This window comes from Peromyscus eremicus, chromosome 2, assembly GCF_949786415.1.
Source record: "Peromyscus eremicus chromosome 2, PerEre_H2_v1, whole genome shotgun sequence".
NCBI classification, from domain to species: Eukaryota; Metazoa; Chordata; class Mammalia; order Rodentia; family Cricetidae; genus Peromyscus; species Peromyscus eremicus.
In genome coordinates, this window is record NC_081417.1 from 157,031,558 (window position 1) to 157,057,786 (window position 26,229).

General features: G+C 51.5%; 1 protein-coding gene across 1 annotated transcript in view; it reads left to right on the top strand.

Moving 5' to 3' along the window:
- Positions 1–26,229, top strand: part of Casz1 (castor zinc finger 1) — a 147,343-nt gene that overhangs the window by 21,526 nt on the left and 99,588 nt on the right. The window contains exon 2 of the mRNA XM_059255386.1: positions 12,035–12,189. The gene's annotated coding sequence lies outside the window, so the exon portion shown is untranslated. The remainder of the gene's footprint in view (positions 1–12,034; positions 12,190–26,229) is intronic.

Sequence of the window (26,229 nt, forward strand, 5' to 3'; positions counted from 1 at the left end):
CCTAAAGGAGCAAGAAGTGAGGAGGTTTAAAAGGGGGAGTGTATTGTTTGGCTGTGGAAACTTCTGGAGCTCTTTGAGACAAGGGAGATGCCCTGCTGTGTACTCAAGGATTTAGACAGGGCATCAGGCAGGGGGTTACACTCCAAGGAGATTTCAACCCAAAACTGTAATTACTCAGGGAGCAGACGGAAGAGGAAAGAGGATTAGTGGGGTACCCTGCTGAGCCTGGTGGTGCAGGTGGCACCAGGAGTGCCTGGCCTGGGTACAGGCATCTGCCAAATCTCTTCACTTGGCCTCTGGACTGGGGTCAGCGCCATGGTGGTCTTCCCTAAGAGTGCCCAGGACCCTCAGGCACCTCTTTCCTATTTTTATCTTTTATTTTTATTTTTTTACTTTTCTACCTTTATCTACTCTTGACTGTCCCCAAGCCATCTCTGGAAGCTTGAGGTGCCTGTCATCTGCTTCAGTGCTGTTCCCCCCCACCTCTCTTCCTGTCTTGGCACCCCCTAAAATAGAAGGACAATCTATTCTGATTGATTTGATTTTGGGGCCTGGGGTATGTATGTATGAGCTGGGGACAGATGCGCTGAAGTATGTGCTGTTGTTCTGCCTGGCCACAATAAGCCCTGATCTGTGGGATCTGTGGGATCTGGGTGAGCCCGTGGTCTGGTGCCCAGGGCTACCTTAGTTTCTACTTAAACCTGAAAACAAGGAGGTTGGACTCCAAGACTATCCTTGCTCTCGTCCCACTCGGCTACCTCTTCATCCCCCAGGTGGAACACGGTATGCCCCAGTATTCTAACCCCCTGACAAACCTCCCCCACTCTCCTGCACCTGTCAGCTGTCTCATGGACTGTCTGGCTTTGCTGTCTCCCATCCCATCCTCCCAGGCCAGCCCCACCCAACCTCCACCCCTCAGTCCCTTCTCCCCCCTTCCTGTCTCTGCCGCCGGCTGTCTCTACCTGCCCATCGTCGCCGACACACCTGAGGAGCCCCGGCTGCCTAGTGGAGGGTAGGCACAGCTCAGGGTGTTTACCAGACAGCCGGGATAAGGTGTTAAATCCTGTTGCTGTCTTCCCAGGGCCAGCTTCCTCAGATGGCTTTCCAAATCCCTAATCTTGGGGTACATCCATGCCCAGCCTGTGTTTGATGGGAGCTTTCCTGTATGATTGAAGCTCAACCTAGCAGGATCTGTTGTTGGGTTGGGTCCGTATTCCTAACCAGGGAGCAGTGACATGGGGTCCAGCCCTTCCTCTCTTTGGTCCTTCCTTCCTTCCTTCCTTCCTTCCTTCCTTCCTTCCTTCCTTCCTTCCTTCCTTCCTTCCCTCCTTCCTTTCTTTGGGACTCTTAGTGAGCAGGGGTCCGGATGGCCCCCAGTCCCCTCACCACTGTGATCACAAGGCTACCTACTCTCCCTGGGAATGTGGATGTGTCAGGCAAGAGGGTCTGGTTTAAACAGAGATGGAAGGCTGGACCTGGATCACCTCCGTGGGCCTCTGGGAGAGATGATGGCTGTGTCATTTCTCTGAAATGGCCACAGATGGCTTCTTCTCTCCCGACCCCATGCCCCTTCTCCTCCCCCAGGCAGCCAGCAGGCTCTTGGGTTTCCCAATAGGACAGCCTGCCTCTCTCTAGGTTCCCTCATGTCACTGCTGGGCTTCAGGTGCCACAGGGCTCCCCAACCCTCCCAGCCTTACCTCAGTCATCACGGTTCCCGGCTTTCCTCTCTGTGCCCTTTGAGCCCTGAGAGGAATACAGGGGTCCCCTGAGAGCCAGTTGTGAAGAGACACAGCATCCACCTTCGTGCTGGGTCCACAGTCAACTTCTTCAAGGTCAAGGCTATGAACTTATTGGCCAGGACTCTCTTGGGCTCCCATGGTACTAGACTTCCCAATTTTATTTGGAGGTTGTTTGTCTCATGTGTGGTTGAACAAAGATCAAGACGTGGAACAGAAGGAAAAGCAGGGACAGAGCAAACCTGGAGAGTGATAGTCATTGAGAATGAGGGGGTGAAATTAATTCATTAGGAAAACTTGTTTCCCGGCTTTGCTCAGGCGCCTCCATTTTAAAAGTCTATGTTTACAATAAGTCGCTAATTAAAATACGAAATTAAGCAACAGCTCTGTTTTTTTTTCCCCCTTACACTTTAATTGCATGATTTTTTGTGATGTAATTTCTGGAAACACCCAGCGTGCCTCACAGGGTTGATTGTTTGATAAGCTAGAAGCACCTGAAACCGGCCCAAAAAAATAAATATGTGAATTCAAGGGGAACTTAGGGTAGATTGGAAATGACAGAGAACTGCAGACCACAGGACCAGAAATACGTAACAACAACAACAACTTCTCAATACGGACATTTACCCCCCCCCCCCCACGTACACACACTCACACCAATCTGTGCATCTCAGGGAGGGGAAGCCAAAATGAAATCCAGACCAAGTGGGGCTGTCACTTTGTGTCCCCTGTCCCCAGGCTGGTGTCCTGGAAAACAAAATCAATACAACTGGGAATTCCCCTGAGTCTGTTTTGACTTTCGGTTCAGTAGTCTGGGTTGCCCACATTCATCCCTGACTTCGAGAGGGATTTTCTTCGTCCCCCTCATTCTGAGCCAAGCCCAAGAGTAGGTGAATAAGGATAGTGGCTGTCCCTCCTGGGAAAAATAAGTCTCTCGGCTGGCCCTGTGTTCCTGATTCCAAGGAGGTGGGGACCTAGGGTCCAATGTGAGAAGTGAATGCAGTCTCTCCTCATCTGCCTCTGCCTCCGTTGAGACAGGGACCTAACTAGTGCTAAGGCCCTGCTCTGAGGTGACCCGGGAAGTGAGAAGGAAGCTGGGTTTCTTCAGCCACCTGGTGCCCAGAGGACCTCAGGCCAGCATCACTGAAGGTGTTGGGCCCTCTTGACACAGGATGTGGGGCAGTGGGGACGTGTGGGACACAGGGAGTCTCAAAGTCAGTTTCTTTCTCTACCTACCGGTTGAGTTACTAACCAAGCGCTCCAGTAACTTCTTTACATCTTCTGCTACCAGGGAAAGGGAACCGCTTCCTTTTAGGGGCTTTAAAATACACTTTCGGCCAAGCGCTGGGGGCGCACACCTTTAATCCCAGAACTCGGGAGGCAGACGCAGGGGGATCTCTGTGAGTTTGAGGCCAGCCTGGTCTACAAAGCAGTTCTAGGACAGCCAGGACAGTTACACAGAGAAACCCTGTCTCAAAAAACACCATAAATAAATAAAATAAAATGAAATAAACAATTTGGGAGGGGGCTGGAGAGATATGGTCAGGGGTTAATAGCACTGGCTGCTCTTGCAGAGGACTGGGATTTGGTTCCCAGCATCCACATGGCAGCTCACAATGTTCTGTAACTCCAATTCCAGGGGATCTATCATCCTCTTCTTGGGCACCAGGCATGCATGTGGTTGGTGCACATACATACATACATACAGGCAAAATACTCATACACATAAAATAAAATAAATCCTTAAAAATACATTTTCTCTATTAGTACAATTTATGCTTATGGGTAAGTCATTTTTAAATATAAAAAAAATAATTTAGGGGCTGGAGAGATGGCTCAGTGGTTAAGAGCACTGGCTGCTCTTCCAGAGGACCCAGGTTCAATCCCCAGCAACCACATGGCAGCTTACAACTGTCTGTAACTCCAAGATCTGACACCCTCACACAGACATACATCAATGAACATAAAATAAATAATTAATTAAAAGTAACTTAAAAATACTCAGAGTATACCTAAAAGTATGTTAGGGAAGTGCCAAGACTTCACTGAGCCACCGCAGTGTGACACCAGGAAAGTGACTTGGTGTTTCTCAGCCACAGTTTCCTCATCTGTAAAGTGGGAGTAATGGTAACAGTGAACTTGGTGAAGATTCCTCATGACAACCCATCTAAAATACTTAACACTGAGCCCGGCATGCCGCAGCACATTTAAATAGTAACTATTATTATAGTTAATAATGGTTATTCCTGTTGCATTGGGATAAAAGGGTTTTTAATTTTTTATTAAGAAAAGCTATTTTTACATCAATGAGATTATTCCTCTAAACCTGTCTTGTTCAATACAGTTACTCCCTGGTCACATGTGGCTATTTAAATGTAAATTAATTAAAGTTAAATAAAATTAAAAATTTAGTTCCTTAGTCATAGTCACCCTATTCCAAGTGCTTGGAAGCCACACATGTCCAGAGATTGCCATATCGGACAGTTCCAGAAGTTCTGAGAGGCATCAAAACAATACCATTCAAAGTCTCCACCACATCTGTTTTCAAGCCTGTCCTCTGGCTGTGTAGCGCTCCGTCATGAGATGGGAGCCACTCTGCTGCTGCTGCTGCTGTTTTAGTTTGGTTTTTCAAGACAGGGTTTTTCTGTGTAGCCTGGGCTGTCCTGGAACTCACTCGGTAGACCAGGCTGGCCTCAAACTCACGGAGATCCTCCTGCCTCTGTCCCGAGTGCTGGGATTAAAGGCCACCACTGCCAGGCTAAACCCACTCTTGTTATTGGTTTGATCTCTCTCTCTCTCTCTCTCTCTCTCTCTCTCTCTCTCTCTCTCTCTCTCTCTCTCTCTCTCTCTCTCTCTCTCTCCCTCTCCCCCGCTCTGGACTCTGATTACTTCTGCTGCGGTCACCTCTTCCTTGCACTGTGTTGTTCTCCGGTTGGTGCTAGGCAGTAAGGGATTCTGGGAAGAACATGGTGTCTGCTGATTGGCCAGGACAAGAGTCAAGTGCTCTGTAGGACTGTTCTCCTCATGTCCCCTGCTTCCCTCCAACTGGCTTGTCCCCTCCTTCACCTCACAGAGTGGGAGACAAAAGAGACAGGAAGGACTTGCTGGAGACAGTAAAAATGAATAGCTATGTCCCACCTTCACTGACCAGAAGGTCCAAGACATACTTTAGAGTCCTGGATAAAGAGAGGCAGCCTGCTTCCCTTCTCCCCACCTTCCCTCTCCCCTCCCTTACCTCCTCCCACTTTCTATGTAGTGTATGTGTTCATATGTGTGTGCACATGTATGTTCATGTGTGTGTGTTCATGTATGTGTGTGCACATGTATGTTCATGTGTGTGTGTTCATGTATGTGTGTATTAATATGTGTGTGAACGTGTGCATATGTTCATGTGTGTGTGTGTGTGTGTGTGTGTACATGTGTGTGGAGACTAGAAGGTGCCTTTCTCTTTTGCTTCCACCTTAATTTTTGAGACAGGGTGCTTCACAGAATCTAGAGCTCACAGATTGACTAGACCAGCAAGCCCCAAGGATCCGCATGTCCTCACCCCCAGCTGCCACCCCAGTGCACACAGGTAACACCAGGCTTACACAGCAAGTCCTCTACCAACTGAGTCGTCTCCCCAGTCCTGCAGCAGTCTCTCTTGGTGGGAAATGCCACCTGTGAAAATTTTGGGACTTGCAGAAGGACACTGACTAGAGGCCTTGTGAGCTCCCAGGTTGGGGCGCCGGGGCTCCAAGTTGGGGGCCGCTCCAGGAAGACCTGTGACTGTCCTGTGCCTGAGCGGGCTGAGTGAGCCAGCTGTGAGCCAGGGCAGTGGCCTGCTCGTGTGAGCTCTGCGTGGAGGGCTGTGGGCAGGACGGGCAGGGCAAGTAGTCCCCGGGGCGGCAGGCAAGACAGATAGGGAAAGCCAAAAACGGACCTGCTGATGTGGCCCTTTCTGCTCGCAGCGGATCATAAAATATGGCTCAGATTTTCATTACGGGCTCTATCGATTATCTTCTGGGATGGATGAATTATAGAGAACATTAAATTTTTTTTAAAAAGCAAGTGAGAGGAAATATCTGAATGAGTTTGGGTGGTCGATGGCAGAAAGGCTGAGCCACCAAGCCTGGTCTTCAACTGGGGTGAGGACAAAACAGGGCAGACAGCTTGTGCCTCTGACTTGCCTTGCAGAACCCCCTGAGCCTGGTTTCAGTGGGGAAGGCCTAGGCCCCTCTAGGCTCCCCTTGCCTGTGCCCTGTCCTTCCCAGGGATCTGCCTCGTTCCAAGGTTGCCACTCAGGTTCTCCATGCAACTCTGACTTGGAAGTGGGACCTTCCCCAGGCCGTTTGGGTCGGTTGCTGGGAGGGAGGTAGCCCATGCTCTTATTATCCCTCCAGGGATCTCCTGATTCTGGAGATGCCAACTAGGCAGAGAGAGGGTTCAGAGGGTGGCATTGGTCCATGGGGTCGGCGTTGGATAGAAACTCCGGGGGAATGTGGATACCCAGTCCTATGAACTGGCCCATCTTTTCTGCCAGCAGCCAGTGGTACAGAGTTCTTCATTTTGACACCTGGGAAAGCAATCCAGGGCCACTGTACATCTACCCAAGTTAGGTGGGAGAGAGCCTCCCGCACCTGGGCCCCCTGCCTTGCTTGCCCTCCACCCTTCACCTCAGCCTATCCCTGTCCAATAGCTCTGAGTTTGAAGGCTTCGCTTGTGTGTGACCTCAGGTGTCCCAGCCCCCTCTGTCTTAGCTTCTCAGCTCTTCAGTTGAGATTATCATCTACCTCATTGAGTTCTTGGGACGACTGTGTATCATGGTGTTTTAGGATCCCAAGTAAACAGGGCGTCATCAGGAACAACTATTATGTTCTCCCTTCTTTGGAGCAGAGTCTAGGAGCGCTCTCGCCCACCCCTTCTCTTTGTGACTTAACTATTTTGTGTGCTGGATGCTTTTCTTAGAATGTTACCCATAATAAATGAAATAAATGAAGGCCTCATGTCTAGATTCAGGAGTGACTATTAATTTCTCCATCTTATGATGGAGAAACAGAGACTCGGAGAGGTCAAAGTAATTTTTTCCAGGGCCACACAGCTCAAGAGTGTCAGTGCTTACATTTATACCTGGGCAATCTGGTTCCAAAGCTTGTGCCCTTAGCCCCTATGGCCTGTTGCCCAGTGACCTGGCACAGTGGCATATAAGTGTGTGTGTGTGTGTGTGTGTGTGTGTGTGTGTGTGTGTGTGTGTACAAACAGCCCTGCCATTGACATGCTGTCCGGTTGACTTCATTTCCTGATTCTCCACACTATATCTGGCTACATCAGTTTGTCAGCAACTCTAGTCTTTTCTAAGGCTGTGTTCTGGGAGGAGCAGACTTCTCCATACCCCCACCTGGTCCGCCTCACCCAAGCTTCACCCAGGCCTCTGTAAAAGGTGGTGGTTTCCATGGATATCCGTCTCCCTCTGGCGACACGCCCTTTTTTGTATAACTCTGTTCCCTAGAGTTGATTGTTTTTGGCACGGTGCTCTGTAAATTCATCCAACAATTAAAAGGGGGAGGGGTGAGGCAAAAGGAGGCGTACAGCAGCGGTGGGGTGAATGATATGTAGGGAAGGACTCTGAGATGTGTGGGCCCCTTCCCCGTCCCCTGTTCTCAGCAGGATAGTCCCTTAAGTGTAGAAAGGGCCGTGGAATGGGCTGCTGGGGGTCAGGCTTGGGGAGTTCTGGTTCCTTCTATTTGAACTGCGTTCCTGTCTCGTTTATCTCGCTTCCTAGTGTCTAAAAGGGCCCCTTCTCGGAGCCAATACAGCCATCTCCAGAGGTCACGTGAAGCCACAAGATGCCAGTTTGGAGTGATTTGAATATTTACTGCCCTTGTTTTGGTTAATTGTGTGTGTTTGCTCTGAGTGTGTACCGTCAAATACCGACTGTGCTGGGCGGACCCGTCGTAGGCTGTGTGAGATCACGGAGGAAGAATGCAGTGGAAAACTCTTTCATGCCGCAACACATCATGTAGGATTTTTGTATTTAACATGTGGATTTTTTTTATTGTGTTTTTTTTTTTTCTTCTTTTCCACACAACCCTGAGTTGGGCAATGTGCACGTCTGTGTTTTTGTTTTCACTCTGGGTGGCTTATGAAATCTGTTCATTAGTGTTCTGTCCTCTCCCCGCCCTGGCAGGCCCTCCACCATCTATCTCTCCTGGCATATGGCGATCTCTCCCCGCCATCTCCTCCCCGTCTTCTCTCCTTTGAAGAGGTGATAGGTGCCTCCCTCCCTGTAGTGTACACACTCACCTTAGATGAAAACCAAGGGTACATTAGCCCTGCTCCTCAAGCCCACGCCTCTGAGGCAGGTGCTTATTATGGTGGGAGGTCCTCATGTGGAGAGTCTCTGCCTCTCTACGGAGGAGAAAGCTCCTCAGTGGCCCCCTACCAGGGGAGGAGCAGAAGTTGTCCCGTTCTCACAGGACCTCCTGAAATAGCAAGACCCTGTTCTCCCCGTCATACAGAGCACTGGGCAGGTCTGAGGCTGAGAGCCCACTCACCAGGTGGATCCAGGTGTCCCTTCTGCTTGTCTGGTGTGTTTTCATAGGTCTACCCCTCCTCCCACTTTTAAGCCTGGCCAGAAAATCTGAGCACAGATGTTGCCTTTGGCTGTGAGGTCCAAGTGTTTTCTGGCAGCCCTAGTGTATGGCGGGAGATGATTTCAGCCCAGGAGAGGTGAGAGTCAAGAGGGGAACTCACACTGGGCAAGGGTGAGGGCTGAGATCACAAGGAGGGAGGTCTTTCGGTGGGTCACCAGCCCTGACCTGGTTCCATACCTGTCAGCCATGTGACCTTTGGCTGGTCACTTCATATCTCTGTGCTGTTCTCCGTAGTCTCTCCGCGGGGCCCATGCTGTCCCTGCTTTGGTATTGTAAAGATTCAGCGTGACCATGTGTGGAGAACACTTGGCACAGTGCTCGTCAAATTAAGCTAGTTAGCTAATACCACCTGTCCTGGTGTGAGCTGGTGGCAGAGGGAGAAAACCACTCATCCACTGTGCCCTCGTCTCCCTGGCACATAGTAGGTGCTCAGTCCTTTTGGGATTAGTTGGAAAAGGCTCAGGTAACGAGAAGTCCCTTTGAACCTGCATGTTGTAAATTCAGTGAGTTCATGGGGGAGGCGGGAGACCAACAGGAAGGTTGGGGCTCAGGGGAGCCAAGCGGGCTGTGAAAGTGGCCAACGAAGCGTTCTGCTGAAGAGAGGGAGAAGCTAGCTGTACCAGGCCTGTCTGATTGTGACAATGAGATCCGAGACTAGTTCGGCTCCACCAACACTTACGCCGCCCACCGTGGGCCAGCTGTTGTGCTAAGTGCTGGAGACGCAAAGATAATTAAGACCTGGGCTTTGCCCTTGAGGAGTGGGGACTCCAGTGGCGGAGACAGGCTTGTGAACAAATTACTCCACTTCTGGATGGGCTTTAATGTCGTGAGGAAGGATACATGGAGAGCAGAGAAGAATACGAGTCCTCTTGGGAGAGGTTCTAGAAGGTTCTTGATGAGGCTTAAAGAAGAGGAATGTTGTGATCTGGGGCCTTCTGGAACCCTGTTTGCCTCTCTTGCTAACCTGAGCTTATTGGGTGGGAGAAAAGATGGCCGTTGTCATTTTCTTCTCTGTCCTTCCAGTTGACTTGTGAGGAAGATCTGCTGGCTCCAGGAAGGCCATCAGAGGGTCAAGTGGCAGAACCCGGCCTTAGACCCCTGTTTTTAGATCTTCAGGGTTATGTCTGTTATTGTGTTTGGCTTCTCACCTCTCCACCTGGGTCAACTGGTTAGAGACCGATTAGGCTCTGCCCCTGATGACCGAGATCTGTGCCTCAGCCCCGGGGCTGTGGTGTGGGAGGGCCGAAGTGCTTGGAAGGCTTTGGGGCCCATGCCTTGGTTTAGTAAATGGGTCAGGCCACTTGGTTGGGGAGTCTTGGAACAAGGGCATGCCGCCCTAGCAAGGCTGGGCAGGGATGGCAGGAATGGGGAAACTGAGGAGGAGGTGGCCTGGTTTCACCCTCTCTTCAGTTCCTTCTCTCCTGGCCAAGCCCTTTGGTGGTCTGGATGAGAAAAAAGCCCGCTGGGGTCTGGAATACCCTCTTCCCTCCTAACTGGAACCCTTCTTGACCAGAACACGAGACTCTGGGACACCTCTGGCATGTGGTTGGACTCTCGTCTTCTGGCTCCTTCTAGGAGTCTGGGAGGTGGCTGTTTCCTCTGACCTGGGCAAGGGTGATGTCCCAGTGTGAGACTGGAGGGGTATGCGTCAGCTCCGAAGTCAGTGACTTTTAGAGAGGCTCTTTTTGATGGGGTCCTGGCGTAGAGACCCCCACAGAAGAGTGGTCTGGGGTGCAAGCTGTCTATGATACAAGACGCCCCTTCCTCTGGCCTGCAGTTGTCTTTTGGGCCAGGGCCAAAAGCTGCTCGGGCTTCGGGAGATTCTGGACTAACAGGCAAGGGAGTTTCAGAACCCAAAGGAGTGAGTCTCCCAGTGGCCCTGAAGTTCCCATTAAAGTGTTTTTTCCTCTTTTTTAAAGAAAAAAATATTCCCAAACTGGAAAACAAAGGAAATCCACTTCCCCCAAATCACACGAAACTCACATTAGGGGCCTGGCAGGAATCCATGGAAACCAGGAAACATGCTGTTAACCCTGTGTGATGCTGAAGGGTGGATGGGAGCAGGCGAATCCACCCCTAGCTTGCAGTCACCTTCCATCCCAGTTTTCCTCCCTAAGGAGCTGGTCCTGAAGCATCGCCCCAGCAGAGAGGAGGGTCTGGTGCTGAAACTGGCTTTTGAAGGGCCAGCTCCCTTCTACTCAGCCCAGCCCTGGGAGTCAGGAGAGGAGGGGCTCACACACCCTGGGGAGACCCCCTGGGGGCTTTGATGACTGGATCAAGTTAGAAAACTTACCAGGCTGCTGCCTGCTCCATGCAGATCATACAGTCGAGGATGGACCACTTGGGGAACACACAGCCACGATGTAGGGGATGTTGCTAGACCCCCAGAAAGGAGGGAGGGATGACCCGAATTTCAGTGACAGTTCTATTTGCAGGGTGGGTCTGAGGGTGGAAAATGACCTCGGGGTTCCACGTCCCACATCATAAGGATGATCCACAAGGCTGGACCGCCACCTCGGAAAAGTTGTGTACTTGTTTGTGTGCTTGTGTTTGCACGCACATGGGCTCTTTTTTTTTTCCTAAAAAGGCTGAAAATATTTACAGGTCTGAAGTTGAAATGCAAACAGGAAAAGCCCTTTAAAAAGTGAGCGAAGTGGATATTCAAAACAGGAATTGCCATGGAAACGCCACAATATTTGCTTAAATTGACACAAAGGTTGCCGGTAGTAGGGCTCCAACTTTCTTCAGGCCACTGTGTTTGGCCCAGCACCTATCACAAAGGAGTCTCTCCCAGCAGCCTCCTCTGAGGGCGTGTCCACACCCTCTTTCCTGTCTGAGATGAAATAGCACTATGGCAGAGCAGAGCGGGAAATGGAGAAGAAATCAGGTTTCCCATCCTGTTTACCCTGTTGATTCTCTCTTTAAAGACTTCCACAGGCTGCTCAGGGGGTCCTGGGAACAGACAGGAGCTCACCCAAGGGAAACCTGGAAAGAGCAGGCGGCTAGGATTCCAGGATTGCTTGGTTCTGTTGGATGGGTCTAATCTGTTGACCTGATCCATTCTCAGGCTGACCTTTCACCCCAGGTACCAAGCCTTGGGTGTGATCCCTCTGTTGTTAGCCAGGGTGGCACCTGATTGGCCTAGTATTGTTTCCCCTGCTCGATTCTTTTATTAGGTATGACACCTCATAGCAATTGGCTAATAATTGTGCAAAGGGCACACTGGCCACAGAGTCAGGCATGGCATGCACCATGGCAATGCCATCTGCTGATTGGCAAGGCAGGTCCAAGAATCTCCTGCTTCACTGGCTGGTTACCACACAGGGTGCTGGAACTTTTTCATTGTTCTCTGTGTGTAATCGCTTGGTGGGTTCCAGTTGTAACCTAGTCATCTTTAAAATATTTTAAAATTATATTTATTGTTTGGTGTGTATGAATGCACATGTGCACACACACACATACACACACACATATGCACACACTTGTGCACTTATGCCATGGTGCAGGTGTGGAGGTCAGAGGACAACTTGTGGAATCAGCTATCCTTCTACCGTGTGCATCCCAGGGACTGAACGCAGGTCATCAAATTTGGTGGCAAGCACCCTTATCAGCTAAACCTTCTCACCGGCCCAGACCTAACCTGTTCTCCTTGCTCCTGTCTGGCAGGCACACAGACCTTGCAGAGGGAAGGCAGACCCTCTCCATCCCACCTGCCCTCCGACTGCCTCAGCCACTGACTCCTCCTTCACCGGAGGACCGTGCAGCTCCCTGGTGCGGTGCATTGGAATGGACTTCGGACCTTGGCCTCTTGGGATGCAAAGGTACCTCTCCTGGTTCCCAAGATGCTCTGGGAAGTGAGGGCTGGCCAGTTGGAGGGTTGCCACTTGAGGTCCTTAGACTTACTTCTCTCACGGGGCTGTGTCCAGTAGCACATATACTGTAGACGGAAAAGGGCCCCATGAAACGGGAGCAGGACACATTTCAGCCTCGGCTTTTCCATCCGACTTATTTCTTGCACCCATCTGGATCTTGGTTTCTTCAAAGAGGTTGGTACAATTGACCTTGAAGAGTCCTTCCAGTGATCCCAGTGATGTGACCTTAAGGGTACAGCAGTGGGCAGATATCTCAGGTGATGTGCCCTTACCCCATCAGATGCTACTCCAAGATCAAAGTGTTGGGTCATTCTGAATTTCACCATGGGGACAGCAGGGTGTAGTTTTTGTGTGCACACTGGCTGACATGATCATAGGCAGTCTCACAGGCTGCTCTGCTCTGAGTTTATTTGTGGGAGGAGCTGGCCTGGGAATGACCTGTCAGGGCTATCTTCAGCCCAGGCTAGACCTTCCTTAGTGGACAAAGTGTGGGTATCTTTGACTAGGGCATGAAAATAGCCCCTTGCCTATGACAAATCACTTAGCCACAAAAAGTGTCTTTAGCTCTACTCTCAAGTATTTGCCTGTGGGTATCAAACTCAGCAGTTTCCTGGGGCATACTGGTTATTAGCAGCATTCTCAAGAGAACCAGCCCAGAGAAGTCTGGGTGTTCATACAATTGATAGGCATAGTCTTAGAATGGAGCCTGGGGTGGAGGGGATCAAGATTGGCTGGGGAGGGCAAGGCTGGGGGCCACTCATCCTGTATGTACCGCACTAGGGTCAGCATCCCTGGCTTCCCCCACCTGTGTTCTCCTTCTCCTTGGGCACCCTGGATAGGACACAGAGTCCTACCCCTCCCTCTGTGGTCTGGCTCTGTCACCCTGGACTGTAATCCCGAAGGTTAGGAAGCACTTGGAGGGCTGGGCACCTTGGTGTTCACTGGGGTTCACAAGGTCCCCAAAGCTGCAAGACTCCTTCATTTTAGGCTGTCGTTCCTTGGGGACTAGCAGAAACCCAGGAACTTGCAAATCAGATGCAAATGTAGCGTTTGGTTGCTAAAGTGGCAGAGACTCTTCTTTCTGGTGTCATGCCCCAGGAATCAGTCCATCTGTACTCAAGGTGTGTTGCTGCTGTTCTCCTGCACCCCGAGTAGCGTCGGGACTGTTTAGACTATTGCCCAAGAAAGGCTGTGTGGCAAGATCATTGCTCCAAAGTCTCCTTTGGCTCTGGTGACTTTCTTTATTTAAAAAAGAAAAGGATTAATTTTTTATTTTATTTTATGTGTTTTGGTGTGTGCCTGCCTGTATGTCTGTGCACCGTGTGTGTACCTGGTACCCTCTGAAGTCAGAGAGGGTGTCAGATCCCCTGAGACTGGAGTTACAGACGGCTGTCAACTGCCACGTGGGTGCTGGGAATCAAACCCGTGTTGTCCTCTACAGGAGCAACAAGTGACTTTAGCTGCTGAGCCATCTCTGCAGCTCTGCCTGTGGACTCCATTGCCTTCCTAGGCTCTCCAGGCCTAACTCTGCTTCCTGGGAGGATTAGAATGCTGGGAAGAAGGCAAGAACCTCGAATGCCCCACCCCAAGGCCTTCTAGTGCCCTGCCACCCAATAGCGGCTAAGGTGCCTGCAGAGCCCCGTAAGGGGCTAATGTGCGCCGGCTCTGTTCTTTTTGTTTTCTTCTTTCTCCGGGCAAAACATGCCCATTAATTTTTCCCTTTCTGAAGTTTCCACTCACAGTTGACTCCCAGGGGCCATGCCAGCTGGGATTTGCAACCCAGCAAGGTGTATGGGCCCAGCAGGTCTAGGGGGACTCTCGCATCCTGGCATCGGCTGTCTCCGGCTTTGATAATGAAGCTTGGGAACTCTGAAGGCTCAGAGAGGGAATGTCAGGGCCGCGTCCCTGCTCACTGACTTAATCCTTTTCAATGACCATGGACTGCGGTCCACTGTGGCAGGGATGCCTCACCAGGGTGTAGACCAGGGGAGAAGTCCGCACTTGCTGTGGTCCACAGACTTCATCAGGCCCATTGCTGAAGGTTCTGTGGAAGATCTGGTTGAATTCAATAGTCACAGAGGGCGTGGCGTCTGCAGGTCACTCCCCCGTGGACAACGTGAGCGGGAAGCCCCTGCTGTCAGAAGTGACAACGAACACACACAGAAAAACAAACATGGCAGATCTTGGGTTAAATGGAATGAGAAGAGAGCGAGGACATGGTAGTATGGGGTACTCAGGGCCAGACTCTGAGGAGGTGACAGCAGAGATTAAAGACGTGAGGTGGACGGCTACCTGAAGAGCAGGCAGGAGAATATTCCAGAAAGAGCCCACAGGTGATTTCAAGGTCCTCGGGTGGGAGTAACTAACTACATTCATTAACTAGACCATGTGGCTGGGTAGATGGGGAGGGGACCAGGATGTGTGGCATTCTGCGTGCCAGGGGACAGGTGATGGGGTGCCCCTGGGGAGATAAGGTGATCTGATTTATTTTAAAAGACAGCTGAGGGTGTCCTGGGGACAGTTCATCACGGGGGTGGGGGGGCAACAAGAGAAGACGCCACGTGTCAGGGGGGCAGTGGCTGCAGCCACGAGAACAGGAAGATGACAGCTGGGATGAGAAGAAGGGCATAGTGTCTGTGTGTGCTCAGAGGCTTACCCATGTATTGAACAGGATGAGCGAGAAAGGTCCCCTGGATGCCTGGACCCTTCTGAGCTCCCCCATGGACCTGTGCCTCCTCTCTCTCCCATGTCCCATGGATCTCAGTGGGTTCACCTCTTGTATATTCAAGGAAATGCCATCTTGGAGTCACACTGGCTGCTGGGAATCTGACAGTCACTGTCCTTTTTCCTCTAAGACTGCACAGTGTAGCCGATTTGGACCATTCCACCATGGGTTCTGTGCAGAGCTTGAAGGTCCTCTGGGTTTTTCTCCCTGCAGCTTTAAATGTGATCTGTGTCCCCCAGAACTGAGCTTCTGCCCTTTCCTGGTCATACAGATCCTCAGATGAGCATCTCTAAGAGCTAAAAAATGGGTTAGCTAAGACTGCCGTATACACTGGGCCAGCTTAGCCTCTGCCCAGCTCCCTGACAGAGATCCTAACATCCTTTCCATGTAGAAAGGTGTGAATTGCTGTAGGCGTGCTGCGAGACTTGAACCCAGCACCTGTCCCTGTTTCTGGGGCCTCTGACACAAGGCTTTCCTCCCCTGTATCCTGGCATTACTTGTGTGGGACAGATTGGCAACAGCTATCCTGGCTGTGACGTTGTGATGATGAGGCCATCTCTGACATCCCGTCAGGCTCTGAGCAGCTCTGGATGCTGCTGTGTAGCCCAGTAGCAAGCTAAAGGTCTGGCTGGCACAAGCGGAAAGGTGTCACGGCTGGCTGCCGGGCCCCAGGAGCACTTAACTGGTGCTGGCAACATATCCCCAGCCATATGGGCCAGCTCAGCCCTCCAGGAAAGCTCGGGAGGCTTGACCTCCAGGGGAAGTGACAGGAAGGGCAGGCTGGTGACATCTTGCAGGGGGCGTAGGGGGGTGTCCCAAGTGGGAAGCAATATGTGGCACAGCAGCTCAATCCTCCAGGAAGCTCTGGAGGCCTGACCTCCAGGGAGAGTGAGGGATTGAGCAGAAGGGCAGGCTGGTGCTGGCAGGGGTTGGTGGGGATATCCCAGGCCCACAGCTGGTGCTTCGGTGTGACTCTGAAGGGGGTGTCAGCAGTCATCCGGGGTGTGTCTGCTTGCCTCAGGGGAGGGTGTTTCTGGGTGGACAGGCCTGTGTCTCTGCATGAGTGGGAGGTTTCTCTGCCTTCTGCCTCCGTGGGTCTGCTCTAGATCCGTGACCTGCACTCCTAACTGGACTGGACAGTTCTAATGGCATCCTCCAGGGCTTTGATCTGATGGGAGGCTGGCAGCTCTAGAGCACACAGCTGCGGTGCGGGATGCAGAAGGGTGGGGCTGGGAGAGGGAGGTACCAGTGAAGGGAAGTAAGGGAGTCTGTGTCTCCACAACCCCTGGGTGCTGTGGTTCTCTGGGGGGCCCCTTAGGGTGAGTGGATGTGTGACCAGGAGATGGTTCGGGAAGTCACTGGTCTTTCCGTTTTCATTCTGGGTAAGAATGGTCTCTGGTGATGCAGGTACTCACAGTCAGCCCTCTTCCTCAGTTTCTCCTGTGCCTCCTGCCTTCCAGCGGAGACTCTGGATGCCATTTAGCACTGGCCCAAGGGAAAATGATGAAAGACTGGCAGTGCCGGCCCTGTGTAGAAATACCCCGGAGGGTAGTTCCCTTATCGTGACATGGTGCTTTGAAGGGTAGACTGACCCACAGGAGACTGACACTCTGCCTCACCGTGGTGCTGAGTGTCCACAGTGAAAGGCTCTGGCCTGAAGCAACGCCCTAGGTGTTACATATGACAGGAGTCTGAGGCCTGTGCTGCGAATTCATTCCTTTCCTTTAGACCCTCCAGGTTCTCTGTTCCACCAGCTTCCTCTCACTTTGCATTTGTTTATAATTATGTGTGTGTGTGTGTGTGTGTGTGTGTGTGTGTGCGCGCGCGCGCGTGTGCGCGTATGCGTGGAGAAAAGAGGACAGTTTGCAGGAGTCAATTCTCCTTCGCCTGTGTGGGTCCCAGGGATCGAACTCAGGTCATCAGGCTCAGCTTTAAGCTCCTTTACCTGCTGAGTTATCTAGCCCTGCCTTTTGTCTTTTTGAGATAGGGCCTTGCTGTACAGCCCAGGCTGGCCTCCAACTTGGCATCTTCCTGCTTCAGCTTCCCATGTACTAGGATCACAGACATGTACATCATGCCTGGCCCCTTGTCCTGTTTTATTCTGGAATCTATGCAGGTATATCCCTGGCACAGGTAAAAGTCCTTAAGTATGGAGGTGGGGTTACCAACTGGAGGCTCCGGTGAGACACCTGCCGCCCATCTTCCAGGTCCTTCCTCAGACAGCTGCCCACAGCTCTAAGCCTGTTTGCTCCCATCAGGCTTATAGAGGTGTCCACCTAGTGTTCTCTTCAGCTTAGCTTCCCTCAGGAATGGGAGTCTCTTCTGACCCTGAACCTTGCAGCCTAGGGTTGGGAACAAATGATAACCCAAGGTGGGTGAGTGGAGGAGAGTACCATTACCTTCTCCTCCAGAAATGCTAATCAGGAAAAGCAATTAAAAGCAACTTTTTTCCCTTAGTAATCTGTGTTAAGAGCTGGTAATGAAGTTTCGGGCCGTTGTGACTCAATATTTCAGCTTCACCGACTCAAGTCAAAACAATCCCAAGCCCAGGAGTTTGCGAGCAGCTGAGCTGGGCCCGGGCAGCAGCTGTGAGTCAGGATGCTGCCTCTCGTCACTAGTGGCTCACCCTGCACTATTCCCTGGGCAGAGAGGAGCAGTCCCAGCTAGGAAGGGGTCAGTCCTCCAGGACATCGGTCAGAAGACTGGAGTGCACGTGAGTGAAATGTGCCTAGGAGCAGGGTTGTAGTGGAAGCCAAGAAAGGTGGGATCAGAGAAAGTCACCGGGAGGAAGTGGGTGCCAAAGAGACAACAGGGTGGACCAGGGCTCGGTCCTGACCTCTGACCTCTGCTCATTCTTCTCTTATTTTCATTCATTCAGTTATCCTGATTGAACAATAAATAGTTTAGGATTCCCTCGTTTAAGGAAGTGAACTTAAGGGTCAAGAATTCTGTCCTCTTGGAACTTCCATTTGGTGGAGAGAAGCAAATGATAATGAGATAAGAAAAGCAAATGGTTATCGGCCAACATGCACTAAAGAAAAAACTGAAGCCACTTTGGAGACTGGAAGAAAGGGGATGGAGGAGGTAGCTGGTGTGTAATTTTAGGTGTGGCTTCTGGACAAAGGGTCACTGAGATGGAGACAGAAAGGAGGTGAGGAAGCCATCCGTGCTAATTAATATCTGGGGGAAGAGCCGTTCCATCAGAAGGAATAGTAACTGTGAGATCGCTGAGGGAAGAGCCTGTCTCCACTCGGCGTGTTGGAGGACAGTCGGGAGGCCTGTGCACCTAGCCTGCATGAAGAGTCCACATATTTTGTAGGCTGTAGTGAGAATTCTGTTTCATTCTCGGTTTCCCAAGTGAAATTAGACTCTTTTTGAAGAGTTCTGAGGGACATGATCTGATTAGGCACCGGCTCTTTATTAAGACGCAAGCCTCAACTGTCTGACTGACTCCTCCTCTCATGGTCCCCTGGGTAATGAACCTCTCACCCAGCACGCACTTTCGTCTGGGAGCGGACGCAGGTGTGTGTGGGAAGGGGTCTGTTTGTGCCCCCTCCTATGTCCAGCCTCCCAGGAAGCAGTTTACAAACAGGGTCGTGTCACTTTAAGCAGCCCCCCGACCGGCTTCCTGGCCTGCTTTATCTGAAGCCCAAGTGCATGTTGTTCTAGGACCGATCCGCTTTAGCTAATTAATAATCTGACAGGAGAGACCCAAGGGATTAGCTGCTGAGCTGAGCTCCACCAAGCCCTGGCAAACGAGCCCTGTGCTCCTTGGGGACATGGAGGTGACTTTGAGGGGTACAGGCAGAGGGGACCCACCACAGGTGAGCAGTGGAACAGGGCAGTGTAGGAATGACCATTGAAGGGGGTGGGGACAGTTCGGGAAAGAATCTCTTGAAGGGAGTCCGCTGTCCCAAGATGAGCAGAGATGGGTGGAAGCCTCCATTACCCTTGTGACCCTGCCATCCACCAGAACCATTGCCACCTGTCAGGTGTCCTTGCTGAATAGCCTGGACTGAGTTGCTAGAGTTAGTCCATTAAGATACAGAACCACTAGTGAAATTTGAAGTTCAGATAGACAGCAAATAATTTTTAGCGTAAGTATGTTCTATGTGAGATTTGGGATGTACTTATCCTAAAAGATTGCTCGCTGTGTTAAACATTCATATTTCCCTGGCATCCTTTCTTCTGACATCCTGCCTGGAGAGAACCAGAAGCTTTGGGGCTTTTAACCCAGGGAAGCCTAGGTTTCCACCAGAAAGAGTGGCACTCTGGGAAGTTGTCCGAGGACTTCCCAAGCCTGGGACTGGAGTCACTGTGACTCCCACTGCCCTTGTCCAGGGAGATGAGCTTGGAGGCAAAAGGTCACGAAATGCCCAAGTCTCTCGTCCTGTGTTAGGGTCCAGGCGCTCCTTGGGTGTGTGGGAGAGTAGGTTCCTTGGGGGCATCTATGACCCCTGGGCTGGGGACAGTGTCCGGTAGTCACTTCTCCCCCAGAGAGACTGTTTTTCAGAGGCAGGCTTCAGACATCTCTTGAGGGTAGGCCTGAGGTTCCTGGGGATAATCCGTACTGGATGCTATGAGCTGTTTTGAGCCCATAGAAAGGTGGGCAGACAGGGCTAAGTATGGAGGAGAGGCTAGACTAAGTTAGAGACAAAAGCCTGCCCTATAGGGCTACCCCCCATGTTCCGAGGCCTCTGAGCACTGATCAGAAATACCCATCTTCGGGCCTCTGGACACCCACTCCCAAGGCCCTCGAGTAGCCCTATGCCAGCGTCAGGAAGGGCAAGCCATCCAGAGAGCTGGGCTGCCTAGAATGTCATTCTGGGTGCCAGAATTGAAAATCTTTATTGGAAAACTCGATGGGATCCTAACTGCTCCCTCTTGTGACCTCTGTCACCCTGGCTCTGTTCCCCGTGGTCAGGGAGCTCAGTGTAGTAAGAAGGGCCTGCCGCCAGCTGGGGGAAGTCCAGCTTCCAGCAGCCAAGGGGCCGGATGCCAGGAGGGCAGTGCCCGAGGTGGGAGCTCTCTGGGCTGGGCTCTGTGCTGTAGGAGTTAACACCATCCTCGCTCTCAAAGGGTTCCTCTCCCCAACCCCCTGGGCAGCCTCCTCCCAGCCTTTCCTGGCACCACCAGCTCCAGACTCTTGCGGTGGGAGCAGAAGGGGATGGGGGGGTTGCCGAGCTGGTGGGAACCTCTTCCGCTTCCCGAGCTCTCAGCCTCTTCCCCAGCGTGCCCAGCGGTTTGGCCCTGGTTCTTGAGCCGTCTGCTGCCCGTGCTGCCTCTGACCGACATCGTTAGCGTGGGTATTTATATTTCATTAACGACATTAAGCCCAAATGGCATTAAAAGCAAAGCTGGTGATAAATAGCTTATTAATAAACAGGGAGTGCTCCATGCTGCCTGGCCTCTGCCAGCCCCAGTGTTAACCCTTGCTGCCCTAGATAAATAAGCTTCACCCCAAAGATCATCCTCCAAAAGACGGGGCCAGGAAGGTCCAGTCACGTGACCACCTTCCATCTGGTTACGCTCAGGTCCATGCATCTTGGAGCCCATGCAGGCCACCTCTGGGTCACTGGGGTTTGCACAGAATGGCCAAGACACAGTTTCCAATCAAATCTCCCCTGCCCTCCTCACTCATTTTGATTCGAGGGATAAAGAATTTAGAAAAGGGAGCTTTCTAGGCTACGGAACCAGTCTCCCCTCATTTTCCGGAAGCCCAGTCGGAGAGAAAGCCTCTGCAGAGCATTTAGAGTCGTGATGCCTGTGAGAAGAACAGCAGCCCCAGCGGTGTAAACCCAACTAGCATGGTCTGGTGCTGTGAGCAGGCCTGTTCTGGGCATGTGCAGCAGCTCCAGTCATGCCAGGGGGCATCCCACTCAGCGAGGAAAACAAAAGCATGCTTTGCCAATCAGGGCTGGCTCCGTTGGGAAAGTGGTTGCTTTTGCATGCGTGAGGTTCTGAGTTCAGTTCCCAGCAAGCTGTAAACAGGTACGGCATACGCCTGTAGTCCCAGCACTTGAGAGGCAAGTTCAAGGCCATCCTCTGCTCCATAGCAAGTTCTAGGCCAGACCATCGTAAAATAATAAAATTGACAAACTAAAATGGAATGATGCCCAGGGTAGCAAAGTGGCGTCACCAGCTGAGGGTCGTGTCACGCAGCTTCTGGCCCCTCTTTTGGTACACCCTCCCCAGAGACAAGACTTGTCATGGAGGGGACCATCCTGGCTCCTGGACCTTAGAGATGCCGGGACTTCTCTTAGCTGAGGGTCCAGTCTTTGCTTAACTCTGCCTTTTCTTAGCTCCCTGCCTTTGGGACCCTGCTGCTCTCTCAGAGTGACACTCCTGAGTAGGGACACATGCCTACAAGAAGGCTCCTGGTGCCCTGAGGGCAGGCCAGCATCTCCTGTAATTCTGGAACCATCTCATATCCATGGGAGCCCTCCTGGAGGGAGGACCAGCTAGGCCTCATTTGTTTGGGGTTTGAGTTAGCAAACCGTGGCTGTAGGGTTGTTCTAAGGTCTCTGAACAGCAAGGGCAGAACCTCCCACCCCCACCCCCGGCACTCCAGCCTCCGGGCAAAATCAGCGGAAAGTAAGAAAAGAAATTAGGGCCCCCCTGAGAACCTCACACCCGGACACCAGAAAAAGGTTCTTGTCATGAGCTGGAGTGGGTTTTCTGAAGTCTTTCGGTGTAGGGAGGAAAGAAGGAAAGAGTAGAGAGGAGTGAAGCTTCCATATGTCCCCACCCAGAGGACAGGATAGAGGTCAGACCCCTGCCTCCGTCTGCATCCAGTGAACACTCAGGGAAGATGGGCAGTATGTTAATAAGCCAGACGTCTGCTGTCGGCCAGGGGCCTGACTCTCCCACCTCCTTCTTGAGCAGGGAAGGAAGGAAGCGACAGCCATAGGCTTCCAGTCAAAGAAGGGTCTCACTTCCGCCTCTATCCCCAGGGAGATAAGTAACAAGAGGAGTCGACAGGGACCCCACCACCACCACTTGGGAGGCCTGGCTCACCCATTTCTCCTATTAAGTTATGGCTGTGTAGGTCTTGGCTGTCACAGCACAGCTTGGTGGCTTGGTGAGTGGCACAGCAAAGTCATGATGCTGGGTGCATTCTATTTCAACTGAGCCAGGCATGTGCATTCTAGCCACCAGCAGAGAACCCAGAACAGGAGCCACTCGTGGTCAGGAAGGCTGAGGAGGGATGGCTTTAGGGCCGGCCACCCTGTGTTGTGATGCAGGCTTGCCTGCCGTTTGTAGGTGTGTGGCCATCCCTTCACCTCACTTGACTCTGTTGCCTTCCTCTGTGAAGGGCGCATAGTTGTAGCTTAGTTGCAAGGCTGTGTTCTCTAAACCGCCTGTGGCAGGGCTTCACACTGGGAAGATACCGAAAGAGGAGTGGTTGCTGCCGGACCCCCGGACCCCCGGGAGCCTTCTCCTTACCTGCCTCTGCCTCTTGGCCCACCTCCCCATCCCTCAACTACTCAACATCCAGGACGGGGCTGTGGCTTCAGTCACAGTTTGGCGGACACCAGACTAGCCCATTCAGTCCCCACCTGTGGGATCGGTTCACCCCTGAGTTATATCAACTTATGTGAGAGATGAGAGCACCCATTCCCCCTTCCCCCTCTACAACCCATTGCCTTCCCAAGGGCAGCTTCTGCTTTCTCCTCAGTCCCACCTTCAGTATAGGCCCCCTGTGTTTTCCAAGGACAGGGATTGGGCAGGGATTTAAGAATAAGGGGTCTGATGTGAAGTTGCCTTGTTTCAGTGAAATGGCATAACCTACAGGTGGCTTCCCTGCCATGTCATCCCCTTGAGGATTGTTGCACATTTATATCTGCTTGGGAATGGGGGAGTATTATACAGGAAAAGCCGGGGGGTTACCTATTTTGTCTGTGGCTCTCTAGAGCCCTCCAGCCATATGTGACTCAAAAGATCCAGGACAGGCACCAAAATAACACAGAGAAACCCTGTCTCGAGTAACGAGAGAGAGAGAGAGAGAGAGAGAGAGAGAGAGAGAGAGAGAGAGAGAGAGAAAGAGACTCTGAGAATTAAACAATACTATGGATAAATGGCTCCATGGCCAAAGAGCTGGACCTGTGGCTTTAATACACAGGCCTTCAAGTGAGTCAAGGCCACTCCGTATCTTTTTCTCATTCTCACACACCCAAGGATAATAGAAATATCTCACTTTCTCCTGAGGCCTGAGGTGTCCAACAAGAGGGCAGCCTTGGTGGGCTGGGATATAGATAGACAGGCCCTAGAAGGGATCCTAGGACAGGACTGGCACTCTCTTGGGGCATAAGACAATTTTAGCTCCATATCTGCCTCTAACAATGGGCACTGCCAACCTGCTTGTTGAGCATACTTTTCCCGTGTCAGCCACAGGCAAAGCAGCCACCGTGGACGGCCTTTGGGATGGGGAAGGCAGGAGGGGTCCTGTGTCTTCCTTTCTGGAAGCTTCTCTTACTTTCAGTTTCTTTTTGCGATTGTTTTCTTTTTTCCTTGGGGTCTAATTAAAGACTTGGAGCCATTTACAGCCTGTGGTTGGCTTTTTATTTGAAGCCTTGGCAATTACCTTCTGCCCTAAAATAAGTTTCGATGGAACAGGGATAGGATTTTTCTTATTGGCTAAAGTTCTCACTTTAATTTTGTTGTGTGTGCATGTGTTAGTGTGTGTGTGTGTGTGTGTTAGTGCGTGTGTGTGTGTGTTAGTGCGTGTGTGTGTGTTAGTGTGTGTGTGCGCGTGTGTGTGTGTGTTAGTGTGTGTGTGTTAGTGCGTGTGTGTGTGTGTGTTAGTGTGTGTGTGTTAGTGTGTGTGTGTTAGTGTGTGTGTGTTAGTGTGTGTGTGTTAGTGCGTGTGTGTTAGTGTGTGTGTGTTAGTGCGTGTGTGTGTTAGCGTGTGTGTGTGTGTGTGTGTTAGTGTGTGTGTTAGTGTGTGTGTGTTAGTGTGTGTGTTAGTGCGTGTGTGTGTTAGTGTGTGTGTTAGTGCGTGTGTGTGTTAGTGCGTGTGTGTTAGTGTGTGTGTTAGTGTGTGTGTGTTAGTGTGTGTGTGTTAGTGTGTGTGTGTGTGCATGTGTGTGTATTAGTGTGTGTGTATTAGTGTGTGTGTGTTAGTGCGTGTGTGTGTGTGTGTTAGTGTGTGTGTGTTAGTGTGTATTAGTGTGTGTGTTAGTGTGTGTGTGCATGTGTTAGTGTGTGTATTAGTGTGTGTGTGTGTGTGTATTCGTGTGTGTGTGTGTTAGTGCGTGTGTGTGAATGACAGAAGTTCCTGACACCTTCCCCACTGTCCCTGTCCAGTTCCTGCCTCCTTGTCACCATCCCCATCTCATGTCCCTTGGCTAAGGCAGAGGCCTGGACAGTGGGAACAGTATGTCCTCAGCCTTGCTCTGCCTCAAGGGAACTCTGTGACAACAGGTAGGTCATCTGTTGACTCTGCCCCAGTTTCTTCACTTGGGAGCGGGGCAGGGGTGGGCATGCCTGAGGCTTCTCTGCTCTTTGGAAGCATATGTCTTGCCACAGCTCAGTGGGGTGGGAGGGAGCCACCAGCACCAGCCCCTGTACAATCCAGCCTCACTTCTCCTCTTCACCAACGCACCTTGAGTTCTAACAGGAGCACGTGGTCAAGTTCCTGAAGCTTTTTTACCCTTTTCCTCCATGATTTGCCTAGCCATTGTATGAACAGGTGCAGGCACCCCACTTCATAGCCAAGCCCTATAAGCCAGAGATAATTAGTGGCTTTTCTGATGTCACTTGCTTAGAGGGGGCAGAGCCTTGGGATCCAAACCCAGGCCCTGAGGCTTTAGGTCAGTCGGAAACGAGGAAATCAGAAATGGGCAAAGAGGATTGGAAAAGAACTCTGTTTTCTTAGGGTGGAGGGGCAGCTTTGGGGAGTCAGTTGCCTAGTCCCATCAGGCAGCTATGTGAGGTTTCTTTCTGTTAAGCCAAAGCAAGTGGGTGACCTGCCAAAAATATCCAGGTCATAGTAGGCTTTGAGTGCTGTGTTGCAGGTTGAAGGTAAGGTAGCTCGTTCTTTGAATAGAAACTTCTTAGATGACTTTTGGAGAGGTGGAGTATCTGGATCTTACAGAGTGGTGGGTGGATGGATGGATGGGTGGGTGGATGGATGGATGGATGGATGGATGGATGGATGGGACATGGGGCATGGGGCATGGGGCTGGGGCTGTTCCCTAATCTGATATGTTATGTCCTAGGAGCAGGGAGGTAGGCAGTGGATAGGTGTACACATCCACCCAGGAGGATATGGCTCTCCTGTGTGCCAGGCAGCTGTTTAAATAAGAACTGTAAGATGGATGGCTCTTGTTGGCTTCCCTGGACAGAGTGTAAACATGTTCCCTTGTCACTACATACCTGCCCAGAGTGTAAGAAATCTGGGTACCAGAGTCCTGGCCCAGGACCCTACCTTGACTCTCTCCAATATGCCTGACTCTCGTTCCAAAAAAAAAAAAAAAAATCCCTTTAAGTTCTGAACCTTGGACGTGCATAGGGGTGGAATCTGCTCTAAAAGCCAGAGTAGCTGTTCTTATGAGGTGGGAACAACTCTGTCTTATTTTGGGGACAGGGTGGGAGTTGGGAGTCCCCCAGATGTAAGGTCTGAGGCAGTTAGAATACTGGAGGACAACGAGAGTGCCCGAGTTTCCAAGGACTGATTAGATGGTATGCCAAGTGTATTAAATTTTGCAGACATTTTAACAGCAATATGCTAGATAGTTGGGTGTCCCCTGAGGCGGCTGGATTTTTTATATCCTTCACAGAAGGTCAGAACCCTCTTCTCCCTGCCTCTCCCCCCTCCCCCCTAAGCTCTCAGCTCCTCTCTCACTCACCCTCCCTTTCCTCAACAATTCCTCTTGCTTTTTACTCTCTGCTTGTGGGGACCTAAAGGGCACCTGGCCCCTGACAGAGAAAACACTGGGTCCCTCCTGCCCTGCTGTTGGGGATGTTGGGGTCTCTGGGGCTCAGGAGGGACATAGAGGGGACGTGACTTCTATTTGAGTGTCCCCTACCCCTTCTCTCCCCATTTCAGAGACTGTTGTGAGACCTGCTCCCTCCCTCCTCATTTTTATAGAAAAAAGGCAGGAAAAGAATCCATCTGGCGTATGAATAATTGAAATGCTCAACTCTCTTCCTGTGGTTGCTGTTTGTTCTCAGCTCCCCCGGCCCCAGCCCATCCCCCTGAGCACGGGTCTCCAAGTGGAGGGTGGTGGGCATTCTCTGGAGGGGTTCCGGTGAGGCTCTCG